General features: G+C 41.8%; 1 long non-coding RNA gene across 1 annotated transcript in view; it reads right to left on the minus strand.

Annotated features, from left to right (window-relative positions):
* Window positions 1–7,650: 7,650 nt before the first annotated feature.
* Window positions 7,651–13,039, minus strand: part of LOC308459636 — a 54,344-nt gene continuing 48,955 nt past the window's right edge. Inside the window, exon 3 of the long non-coding RNA XR_013978248.1 lies at window positions 7,651–7,878. This is a non-coding gene — a long non-coding RNA (uncharacterized lncRNA). The remainder of the gene's footprint in view (window positions 7,879–13,039) is intronic.

A 13,039-nucleotide genomic window follows, 5' to 3' on the forward strand; every position in this document is an offset into this window, starting at 1 on the left:
TATGTATTTTTCTGTTTTCATATTGTTTACCACTCTGTGATCCTCGGGTGAAGAGCAATATAGAAATTTAATAACTTATTACAGTTTTTTAGCGTCTCAGAAGCCAAACATTTCAGTTTTTGAAAGCCGAAAACCTGGAAGTAAGTAAATGCTTCCATTTTTTAACTTCCGAGGCAGCTTCCTGTTTGAGTTTTCCATATGTTTTGAGGCTTCCATATTGAATTTTCAGTTTTTGAATGTTTTGGAAGTTCAATGGTCTTCCAGAACTTATTACATTTGAAAACCGAGGTACCACTGTATTATTATTACTAACAACAACAACAACAACAATAATATGATAGATGAGTCATGTTACGATAGCATCTTTTTTTTTTATCGGCTCCAGCAGCCCTAGAAGCAGTCAGTCATTCAAGTTACTCAGAACTATTCTTGAAGATGGATGGCTGGTATTTTTGTCACTGTAAGTAAATTTTGTCCTAATCCTAACAGTATAGCATTTCAGACCGATGTAACACTAGACAATGGGTGGCAGGTACTTACAGACTGTTGCAATTATCAAAAAATGCACCTCAGTGTTCTAATTATAGTTAACAATAGGAGTGTCAACATCTTTACACAACAGTGGAGCTGTACACTTGTTCAGTTATTCACATGCGATGCTCAACGAATCAACAGTCTGTGTACACAATAAATGCACACAATAAATTTGTAGAGACAGCTCATATTGTACCTGTATTCAGTATAATGCATGAACAAGCCTAGTATCTCTGGTGCCAGGAGAAAACAGAGCAAGAACTGTAGTATATACTTCATCACTGGTGGAATCTTTTAAATATTAACTTCCAGATGTAATTTAATAAATACAAACTGGCAACACCTAATAAAAATAATTAAAACAAGGCAGATTTCCATTTGCTAGTGAATCTTAGAAATGCTTTAATTGAGTGAGAGGAAAATGTAATTAACATGCTAATTGCCAGCACACTAAAGGCTGCTGAAAGTGGCTATAAAAGTCCTTGAGAACAGTTTGTTTGCCTTCACTCTTAAGCAGGCTAGACAGCACCCCCCAGTCCTGTTTATGTTATTAATTTGCTTAGCAAACTTCTCCGCTTTCATTCTGGCTAGTTAGTGCATACACAAGGAGTGAGAGCTCTTGTCAAGGGTGTTATTTGCTCTGGCTGGAGCAGATGAGCAGATCCAATCAGACTGAAATGTGAGGGGTTTCTCTCCCCCCACCCTCCAGTCACATAATAGACCCTTGGCTTATCAAAGGCTCTTATCTGATTTGGGGGGGGGGGGGGGATTCAAAGGTAAACTTCAGAGCTCATGGAATTAAAAGACAAATGAGATGTCATAATTATCAAAGTGGCTAATTTAGAAAATTAAGCCATTCACATAGGTGACATAATTGCTTGTCACAATCACTCTTTTTCTCGTTAGCCTTCTTCCCGTCAGCACCAACAAGCACGGAAACATTCTTTAGCACCGAGAAGCAAGCTACAGGCTGCCGTCAAATGAATGAATGTGCTGGATTTCATGGATTTAATAAAATATTCTACTTTTGCATAGGATGGGGGTTGTTTTCTGATCACTATTATTTTTTAATAATGAGCTTCTATTAAACCAGCAGCATTCAGCATATTGCTGTTGGACAAAATATTGTTAGGTTAAATGTGTGGTTCCAACAAACTGAAGCTTTGCACCTCATACAGAAGCTCTCTCAGTCTATGTCCAGGAGGATCTACTGGCCAAGCTGGATGGGTGAGGTTAGTCCAGGGACTAAGGATACTAAACTGTGCCCAGGCAAAAGCCAGAACATGAAATTCAGCAACTCACCATACGAGGCAAATGCACACAAGCCCAGAAGCTCCCACATCAAGTCCCAGCATTTTCTTCTGCCTCTTTTTTCTGTTTGCCATTACTTTATATTTATAGTCTTATGTTTCTGTGGATCAAACACTCAGCCTGCAATCCTCCATACTCTTCTTCAGAAAAATCCCTTTGAGGTCACCAGGACTTATATCTGTTTAGTATATGCTTGAAAGAATATTGCCACAGCCTCTGTAATGATCAGATCTAGAGAGATTAAATTCTGAGTTACAGATAGTGTTTTCAGTACAAACAGATTTTTTTAAAACAACAACAACAACTTGTGGTTCTATTTTGGTCAATTTAAATAGTTAGAAAGCTGTTAGTATGTGCTGTATCTGGACTATAACATTCTTTATGAGTCAGCAAGTACAAAAATTATTAAGGTCAATTTCCAAGAAAGGAAATGAGTCTGTATTGCTATGCGAGTTTCAAGGCATGACATTGTAAATGGGCAAGGTTAAACATTTTGGATTAAAAACATGACTGTGAGATTGATTAAGGTCTTACAGTCCTGTAAAGTTGGTGGAACCCAGCTGACATGACTTATAGTTTGCTGAATCCGGAGAGATTACATTGATGTCATTCATTTGAAGAGATAGTTCATCCTGAATGCATACACTGAAGCTGTCATCTGTATGTTTCACAAATATTCATGTGACTAACATGTTTTGATTAGAGTAACACCAGGCCACAGCATTCAGTAGGTCATATGTCTAAAGAGTTATTATGCGAAGTCAAAACCTGCCAGGGGTGGGGAATCCTCCAACAATATTGAATCTAATAACACCATCGAAAACAGGAGTTCCAGAACATTTATGTTGGTATTTTATTCCACACCTCATAATGTCTGTGATTAGGTTAACCTTTAATAATATAAAACACCCAGCTAACATTCGACACTAATCTTACACACTTTCCTGCCTTAGTATGAGTTTTTCATTCCCTGATTGACAAAAAAGTGGGGGTGGGGACAAGAGCTCAAGGTGCATTGGCATTTCAGAATAAATATGATTTCTATAGCATAACTGGATTATCTTCTTTGTTTGGCACTGAACTGGTGATTCTCACTTGTCTTTGTGTTTGTGTGTTCTGTTGTTGTTGTTTAGTCATTTAGTCATGTCTGAATCTTCGTGACCCCATGGACCAGAGCACGCCAGGCACTCCTGTCTTCCACTGCCTCCCGCAGTTTGGTCAAACTCATGCTGGTAGCTTCCAGAACACTGTCCAACCATCTCGTCCTCTGTTGTCCCTTCTCCTTGTGCCCTCAATCTTTCCCAACATCAGGGTCTTTTCCAGGGAGTCTTCTCTTCTCGTGAGGTGGCCAAAGTATTGGAGCCTCAGCTTCACGATCTATCCTTCCAGTTAGCACTCAGGGCTAATTTCCTTAAGAATGGATGCGTTTGATCTTCTTGCAGTCCATGGGACTCTCAAGAGTCTCCTCCAGCACCATAATTCAAAAGCATCAATTCTTCTGCGATCAACCTTCTTTATGGTCCAGCTCTCACTTCCATACATCACTACTGGGAAAACCATAGCTTTAACTATACAGACCTTTGTCAGCAAGGTGCTTTTTAAGATGCTGTCTAGGTTTGTCATCACTTTTCTCCCAAGAAGCAGGCGTCTTTTAATTTTGTGACTGCTGTCACCATCTGCAGTGATCATGGAGACTAAGAAAGTAAAATCTCCCACTGCCTCCATTTCTTCACTTCTATTTGCCATGCACTAGTAGATATAGAAGGTTGAGGCAATGCTTCTGCACCAGGGTTAAAGTATTAGGATTGGGTCATGGGACTGTATGCATCTTTCTCCCAGTCACTGACCTTTCAAGTACAAATTATCCTCTTTTCCGACTGCCTTATCCATTGCTGCTTGATATGTCTACAGTGCACTACATTAGCCATGGTTAATGCCAACAAGGGTTTCCCCTAACCAGGATTTGAAGCAAGGATGGAGCGTGTTACAAACTTAGTATGAGCAGTTTTATGCTGTCTCAGTCATTAGAGCATGCTTTGTCACTTCTTAGTATTTTGTTAGCATAAATATAGTTAGAAGCCACTCTAGGTCTCTCATGTTTTCCTCTTATCATCAAGGTGTCCACTTAATCCATCAAGTTCCACTGGTTCCCAAAGGACTTAACTGTAACTTTCTCTGAATAACGTCCTATGTGTACAGTGGCGGCATTTTTAAAACTCATGAATTGACCAAATGATCTCATTACTTGAAACAGAAGAGCCGCAATCCACAAACTGTTAATTTCATCCTCTATTTACGATATCATTCCTGTGCTTCCTGAATAATTCTTGCATCAGCAGAACTTGTTCTGCCCAAAACAAATAAATATGTGATATGCCTTACTTCGATTGCTTTCTTCAGAACATAGGGTCTCGGCATCTTTGTCAAGCAGGTCCAGATATTTTATTTTAGTCAGTGGCATAGAATCATAGAATTGTAGAGTTGGAAGAGACTGTGAAGATCATTGAGTCCAATCCCCTGCAAAGCAGGAATCTTTTGACCAACTTGTGGCTCAAACCCACAACCTGAGATTAAGAGTCTCATGCTCTACCATCTGAGCTATCCCAGGCCACATTCTGTCTACATACAGTATTATTATGCAACAATGCAGGAATCAAACTAATGCCAACATAATCCAGTGCCATTGTGGGGGATATGAAAAACATGTCTAGGGTGTGCTCTTTTCTATTTTGAGAGTTAAGACAGTGGGCTGGATTCAACTAAATGAAATGAGGCTGCATTTTAATGTTGTATTTTAATCTTGTTTTTAAGTTGTATTTTAATCAATTTTTTTTATACCTGGTGTTAACCGCCCTGAGTCCAGTCTTGGCTGGGGAGGGTGGGGTATAAATTATTATTATTATTATTATTATTATTATTATTAGAAGCCAGCACAAGGAATTCCATTAGCGCAGTGGGGATTCCTCCCTCACCTCTCCTTGCCTGCCCCCTAAACCCCAAAATAACCTCTGTGGGGGCAGGAGAACCCCAGAACAGTGTGCAGTGGGAGGGCGACAGGAAATGGTTCTGTCAATTATATTTGTGCTGACAGAAGGTTTGTAACAGCAGAACACTGAATTTCTCCCCCCAAAATTATCTGTGAATTGCCAAGGAGTTCTCCCAATTAAAGGCTGAAATTTACAGGCCACAGATAAGGAGGCATGACATACTTTTTATTCCACTGCAGCCGCTGCCAGCCTAATGCCTTCTAGGCTGGGGCTGATGGGAATTGTAGTTTAAAACACCTGCAGGACACCAGGTTGGGGAAAGCTTCTTTACTGGGTTCCTTATTTTGCTGGAAAATACTCACCCATTTGAAGCAGAAATGTATCTAGAACCCATCTCTTGGGAAAGTTAAGGTCAAGTCATATGCATAGTTTGCAAAGATTCCTTTTCCAACTGCTTCACTGCCACAAAAGAGAAGTAGAAGCCTTTTTCCCCAGCTTCTGTGAATGAGTACACTTAGGTAAGGATCATCCACAGGAATTCTTGCAGGGATTCCTTCCTCCTGTTGAATTGGCTGTTTTATAACAATTTGATCCGATTCTGGACTAGCACTGTCGCAAAGGAAGGCTTTCCAGTCGCCCTATTTGGAAACCCCCAGAAGTGTGATCAAATATATTTATGATGCCCTTTGGCTACGTGTTTGATTTTCATGACCAAAAACCCCCAAACAAACAGAAAGAAGAAAAGCTTCTGACTCTTTAAAGGTTTCTCTTTAGCTATTATTGCTGGCCTGCAGCCACACATTCTCTTATGTAGAGGATCAAAGACGCCATTAGTGTGAGAGTTGGTCGATACAATGTAAGCTCTACTTAAGCACATTGCTCACAACATTCCTGCTTTTAAAAGGGTCGCATACAAGGGATGGATGTCTTATTCCTGAACAAAATGTATAACAATTTTACATTCCGCAGCATTCTTGAGTTGTGTGATTTGTGCCTATTTTGAGTTTTGGTTTAATTTGTTTTCTTATGTCTTAAGATGACTCAAGCCACTTTAAAACCCAACACAAAGAACTGTTATGATATGAAATACAGAGACTTGTTTATTATATTTCAATCCAATTTTTCAGACAATTGCCTCCCAAAGTGGCTCACAGAAGTCTCTCCTTTTTTTTTTAATGACAGACAAGCCCCACCATTGGGCTTGTGAACTTTAAAAGACTAGACACATGTGGGAAGGAGAACAGAAGAGAAAGGGAGGGGAGGTCTCACAGGCCAAGGCTAATTGGCAAGTATATGTGGGCATTTACATCTTGTTCAGAGGCGGCTGGTGTTCTAACTTGAATACGGGCTGGTGGCACCTGCTCCTGTGGCAGATGGATGTGGGGAGGCGGGGGGAGAACATCCTTTCCCCTTATTTCTACAGGCAACTGGCACCTGGAGCTGAATGTTCTTTCTAGCAGGAAGGGAGAAGCAACACTGAAAGACATGAATAGATCAACTGAACTACCTAGTTCAATAATGTCTACATCAACTGTCAGTAGCTCTCCAGAGCTTGCTATCTATCATCTATCTATCTATCTATCTATCTAATCTATCATCTATCAACTGCTTGCTTACAATCGTCTCTAAGCAGTGTACAAGGAATGTGATATAGCACAATTAAAATAAAAATGGGCAAAAAATTCAAAGGCAGGAAAAATAAAACCTTCAGTAGATGCTGGAAGTTCAACAAACTGGGGCCTGTCTGGCCTCAGCTAGATGGGAGTTCAATAAAATTGGGCCAACAGCCCCCAGTGGCTATGGGCTGTGCATCTGAGTCATGGGCAACTATCAATAGTGACTCTGCTGAAGATCTCAGTGACTAGGCAGGGAGGTAAGGGTTCTTGAGATATACTGTAGATATGTAGAGAAGTTGTTAAGGGCTTTAGGCAAGAGTCTTTCACAGCAACATCTGGAGATGCTGAGGATTGGAGCTGCACTTTCTCTGGCCGATGGATGGGGCCAGGCCAATCTCCCACTTGCCATTACTGTATGTCCTTCCTGGGAGGCAGTGGGGAGAAGCCTCCAAATTGCCCTTGGCCCTGACCAACAGCAGAAACTACAGCGTTCTGCCCTTCAGCTTGGTAGTTCCATGGCAACTGGAAGTTGGAGACAAGTGCACTTTCTGGCAGGGAAGGAGGAAAGTAAATGACCTGCAGCTCCTGATGGAGCAGAGCAGCTTGGTCTTCCTCTTGCCTTGATGTTCTTCCCAGGAGGCAGCAGCTGTGACCTCTCAGTGGCCCTTGGTCCCCTGGCCAGTCACAAAAGCTAAAGCTGGCTTCTCTTCTGCTCTCCAGGCCTAGAGTAACTGTAATAAATCACTGAATAAGAAAAAAATGGTATGAAAAGGAAGGTTCAGGCATAAGATAATTTGAATAGCACCAGACTTGGGGAGTGACTGTACCTCAGCTGTGGAGCTCATGCTTTGCATGCAGAATGTTCCAGGTTCCATCCCTCAAATTTCTAGCTCAAAGGATCAGGAGCTGGTGGTATGGAAGACCTCTGCCTAGGACCCCAGAGTAGGTGCCAGTCACAGTGGATGGACTAATAGTCTGACTCTCACCCAGCAGGAAGGCAGATTTTTGTGTTGCCCAAGTAAAGGTGTTTTGTTACTAGGGATGTTGGAAAATTCAGATGAAAACAGAAGTTGCTGGTGCTCACTTATTTTTTCCGTATCCAAAACAGAAATCAATTTAGCAGATATGGTCGGCATTTGCTACTGTTGCACACAATACATATGGCTGTTGATAGGTAACCAAGGATATCCGCATCTTTACCAGCTGGGGTCACACCATGGTGTTGAAAGCAGGGGGTAGAGAGGGCAGCACCATGCAGGGTCATGGCTACTGACTGACCTCCTCACCTTCATTCCATTCTGGACGCAGCAGTGATGCAAGTGACTGAAGCTCAGAGGAGTGCTGCTACCCCACCTCACCAACTGTTCCTGTTCTCCGTTCTAACTTCTTAAGCAGTCAAGCTAATTAGCTCTGCAATTTCCAGGATCATCCTTGTCAGTTTAAAAAAAATAAAAATAGAGAGAGACACTATTCAACAATCTTTTGAACAGACACAAGTATGATAGCTAATGTTTTGACGTATGCTGAGCAAACTCCTGCAGGGTCCTTGTGTGAATGACATCAGGCTTCATTGATGTGAATTTACTAAGATTGTCTGTGCATTGTCTAGCATCCCCGTTTGCTATCCTGATTTTTTCGCCATTAGAGCAGGGGTGCCCAAACTTTTTTCAAAGAGGGCCAGATTTGATGAAGCAAACATGCATGAGGGCTGACCAAAATTGTTGACGTTTTTTTTAGGATTGGAGTTGTTGAGCTTTTTTAATGATTTTACCCCAAAGTTGTTGAGCCTTTTTACCGCCAAAGTTGTTGGAAATGTGGAGAGGCGGAGGGAAATCTCTACCACATGTGATGGACTTGTGGTAAAGTCAAGGGTTTCTGGGAACCTATTTACAATGAGCTTAAAAAAGTTTTTAAGTATACTTTTTTAAAAAAACCTGAAGTCTTTCTATTGGGATTGACAGGGAAGGAAATTAAAAAGAAGGATAAAAACCTCTTTCTGTACGCCACGACAGCAGCAAGAACTATGTTGGCTCAGAACTGGAAAACAGATGTAATACTTACTATCATGGAATGGCAGGTTAAAATGATGAATTTCACAGAACTGGCTAGATTGTCGGGAAAAATACGAGATCAGGATGAAAAGACGTTTTGTGAAAGTTGGAGTAAATATTTGGTGTATATAAGAGAAAATTGTAAAAACTTAAAGACACTGGCAGGGTTAGAATAACTCTAACAGCACATGACAAAATAGTAACAAATAGAATACGTGAGGTAAAAAACTATATGATACTTACCGAAGAGATGGAGGGAAGTCCGAAGCTTGGCAGAGCTAAAGGTATATGTGGGATGTATAGATGCGTAATGAGTGTATGCGTATTAATGAAAATTAATAAAAATTTATCAAAAAAACAAAAACAAAGTTGTTGAGCCTTTTTTAGGGTCCCTGAAATGGACTTTGGACATGCCTGCATTAGAGTCACCAAATGTATTGTAGCCTCCATTCTTTTAAAAGGGTTGAAGCAGAAGGGTTGAAGTAGTTCAGTCTTCTTTCCCCTCTCTTGAAGCTGTTGGATAACTCACACTGGTTCCAAAGCCAATGACAACACAAAGCAATGAACAAATGTCCAGGTAAAACAGATTTGCCAGAAGCACATGTAACAAATACTTCTTGCCACCTGCTCTGTGAAACCTGATCTTAAGTTAATGTCATTGCCACCCCTGCCAGCTAGCCAGATGGCACTTGTGCTTGTAGTCAATGGCAGTCTTCCACTACAAGACGGATTGTTATCTTTATTGTCTAGCCTGGCCTAGCTAGATCCTTGAAGTCATCTCAGCCTTTGCTTCTGCATCTTCAGGACCAAAACTGAATGCTCAGTTAGAATGCTGAAAGCAGAGTTATCTAAATTCCACTTGGGGAGTTAAACTGGATGCCAGTCTTCTAATTCCTGGACCCAGCTTCCTATGTTCAGGAGATTGCCTGGGAGATGAGCCATTAAGAGAACAAAGGGAAGCTAATGAGTTATTAAGAAAGACAAGGGGCGGGGGCTCTGTGCCAGAGGGCAACTGAGTGGAACCCCTCCTCCAGCACTGAGATAGCACAAAATCCAGAGTTGAGAGTTGGCTGAGATGTAACTTAGAGAAAAGGAGGTTGCCGGTTGGTAAAAGCAGCAAGCTGGAGAGAGGGTCAGAGCATGATGTTTGATTTCTGTTTGAATCCTAGGCTACAGTTATGGGAGAAGCAGGACCCTTTTGGGGTGTTAATGCTGTGAACCCCACCATCACAAACTCAGGTCGTATATATGTGTAAATAATACACGTATCATAGAGATACCACCGTCTCCATTGCACTTCAGTTCCAAAATATTACTAGGTTAGTGCCTGGAACCCCTGGAATCTTGCCTCGCTTGGAGACTGGGGGTGGTGTGCAACAATATATAAACAGCATAAACAATAAGAATGGTTTTGTAATGAATAAATAATATAACATGCCATTATCATTTTCTTTTATAAATTTAACTCGGCTAATTTATATGTATCAACTTGATGCCTGCAATTATATCTTCAATCAAAACCACTCTGTGCAATCCTATGCATGTCTACTCAAAAGTAGGTCCCATTTAGTTCAATGGGAGATTGCACCCTAACTCTGAATAAAAGTTTTAATTTATAATCCCACATTTCTTGATATTCTTTCACACAGCTGCTCTTTTAGATCTACAGAAGTATTTTAAACAAGCATCAGACTTCTGCTAGCATTAGAATGGAGATGTGCCATAAAAGCAAAAAGGAAGTAGAATGAATAAAACAAGGTCTAAAATTCTGGTCTCTCTCTCTCTCTCTCTCTCTCTCTCTCTCTCTCTTTTGTCCTTGCTGAATTCATAAAAGTGAATTGCTTTCTCATTTTCCAGCTTTTTATTTAATATCAAGAAATCCTTGGGGGTGGGGGATTACTATAGGTTTCATATAAATAAACCTGGCAGCTGAGGAAAAGAATATCACATGGTAATCCCCAGTTCTGCTATTAACACTTTGCCAAAATATGTGGCTGATGGCTGTTCTGGTATTAAAGAGATTACACTTTGGCCTCAGCTATACAATAACAATCTTTCGATACATCCTGGGGGATAATTGGATGGGATTTTGTTGTTCACTTTCAAAACTGGAGTGTGCATCTTTAATACCTACTGAAAACCTTGATGACAAATATTGACACTTGGCTGTGCTTTAATGCTGTCAGATTTTTTAATTTCAGAAAGTGTAAACATGGCCAGGTTCTGAAGGTCCTGAACCAAGGATACGGAATAATTTTCAAAGGCATGGATAATATCACGGCGCCTTCCCACTCCACATAAAACCTGGGGACTTGACATGAAACAAACCTCTCCATATTCTATTTCATGCATACCAATTCCACCAAACATCTCTCCCAATTGTTTGGGAATGTACATGCTTGCTACGCCACGTTTTGCATACAAGGTAAAAAAATAAATAAATCATTTTATGGCTGCTAACCATTTCACCTGTATTTAGTTCCACTGACATGGAAAACACTGCAGCCAATTGTCCCTATTACAGCCCCTGTGTATCTCTCCCCAGTGAACTTGCATACGGGGGGAGAGAGATGTGAGCATGGAGTGTACTTAACTGCCAGCCTCAATGGCTCTGTAATGTAGCTTCAGCATGGCATAAATTAAGCTGTCATTTTTTTGGCAGCGAGTGCAGAGAGGCGATTTTCCTGTACTGTAACATTTGAAACAACAATTTTCTGGCTCCAGAACTAACTGACAGATCTGTGTGATACATGCTTGATGTGGGTACTTCCAAGTGGCTACAGCTGGAAACAGCCTTCAGGGGAAGCTATTGTCTTTATGAGGAAATCAGGCTGGCGGAAGTGTTTCCTCGCTTCTCAAGCAGCCTGCCAGTCACATCACAGAAGAAGAAGAAGAAGAAGAAGAAGAAGAAGAAGAAGAAGAAGAAGAAGAAGATCAACCCTGTGCTTCCACTGTATTAGGTTTTGCCAAGATACATGCAAAACCAGCTTTCCTATATGCAAAACGCTGTTTGCGATCATGGCTCCATATCCATTAGCAAGATTACTCATGGAGAGAGACAGCCACTAAGTTTTATTGGCGTGTGTAATGAGATGAGAGGCTGAGTGATGGCCAGGCTTTAGAAGTGTTCTTGGAAGTCTTGGCAGTCTTCAGTCTCATGAAGGGACAGCACAGGGGAGGGGAGGAAACTGCCCTTTCAGGTGTGTCATTAATGAATTACTGAATGTACAATGGCAGGAGCTTTGGTGGAAAATACACACTCCTTCCAACTAGAAGGGAGAGAAACGCAGAAAGTCCATTCCCCCCCCACACACACCAAAGAAAAGCAGGGAGATAATTAATAAGGAATAAAGAAGCCAATTCTTCCCTGTCAGTAATGTAGGCCAGGGGTAGCTAACATCATACCTTTCAGGTCTTTTGGATTACAGCTTCTAAGAACATAGGAAGAACCTGCTGGACCAGGCCAAAGAGGGCCCATTCAGTTTAGCATCATGCTCCCATAGTGGGCAAGCAGATGTCCCAGTGGGAAATTGGCAAGCAGGAACCAAGCACAAGGGCCACTCTTCCCTTCTGTGGCCTCCAGCAACTGGCACTCAGAGGCACCGCCACCTCAGACTGTGATGGCAGATGCACTCTGTGGTTGGACAGTGTTCCATAATGGCCAAATGACTCTGGAGTAAGAAACCTCCCTTTGCTACCTCTGTGAAGATACAGTGGTACCTCGGGATGCGAACGGGATCCGTTCCAGAGCCCTGTTTGCATCCTGAATGGAAAGTAAGACGCAACGGCACGTCTGCGTGTGCGCGGGTCGTGTTTTGCCGCTTCTGCGCATGACGTCATTTTGAGCATCTGCGCATGTGTGAGCGGCGAAACCTGGAAGTAATGCACTCCGTTACTTCCGGGTTGCCGCAGAGCGCAACCCGAAAGCGCTCAACCTGAAGCACATTCAACTCGAGGTATGACTGTAACTTTTTTTAAAAAGAAATGCCACCAACCCCAAGCTATTGTTGCTACAAGACCTCTCTCCATCGATTGTCCCCACCACTCTTTCTTCTCCTTTCCCATGATGGTTCTGCAGCCAAGAGGGGCCAGAGTCAGGCTTGTAAAACATAGGAGCCAACTCTTAGGGGCCGGGGTCCCTCCAGCCCCCCAATAAAATATTTGAGGAGGCTGGGCCCTCCCAAAGTTGATAGGCATTGTCATTCAAATGGTGTGCATTTGCCACGTCATGCGAGCAGGGGGGGGACTTACCTGGCACCCCAATATTTTATTCAAGTTGCACACAGCTGAAACAGCCAATGTTTTAAACATACAACTCTAAGATGCTGTGCAAATCTCTGCTTTTGGAACCGTGTGTGGTGTGGTGTGGTGTGGTGTGGTGTGGTGTGGTGTGTGTACACTGTCTTATGCCATATGCTGTTTATTATATCTGGGAGATTCCGACACCTATCAACATGGATTTGATTAACTATTCTATTAGTTGAATGCTGTATACAAGAGAAGAACAATTTGCTCTCATCCCATCTTTTCACAACTGAAT

This window comes from Podarcis pityusensis (assembly GCF_964106645.2).
Source record: "Podarcis pityusensis genome assembly, chromosome: 12".
NCBI lineage: Eukaryota > Metazoa > Chordata > Lepidosauria > Squamata > Lacertidae > Podarcis > Podarcis pityusensis.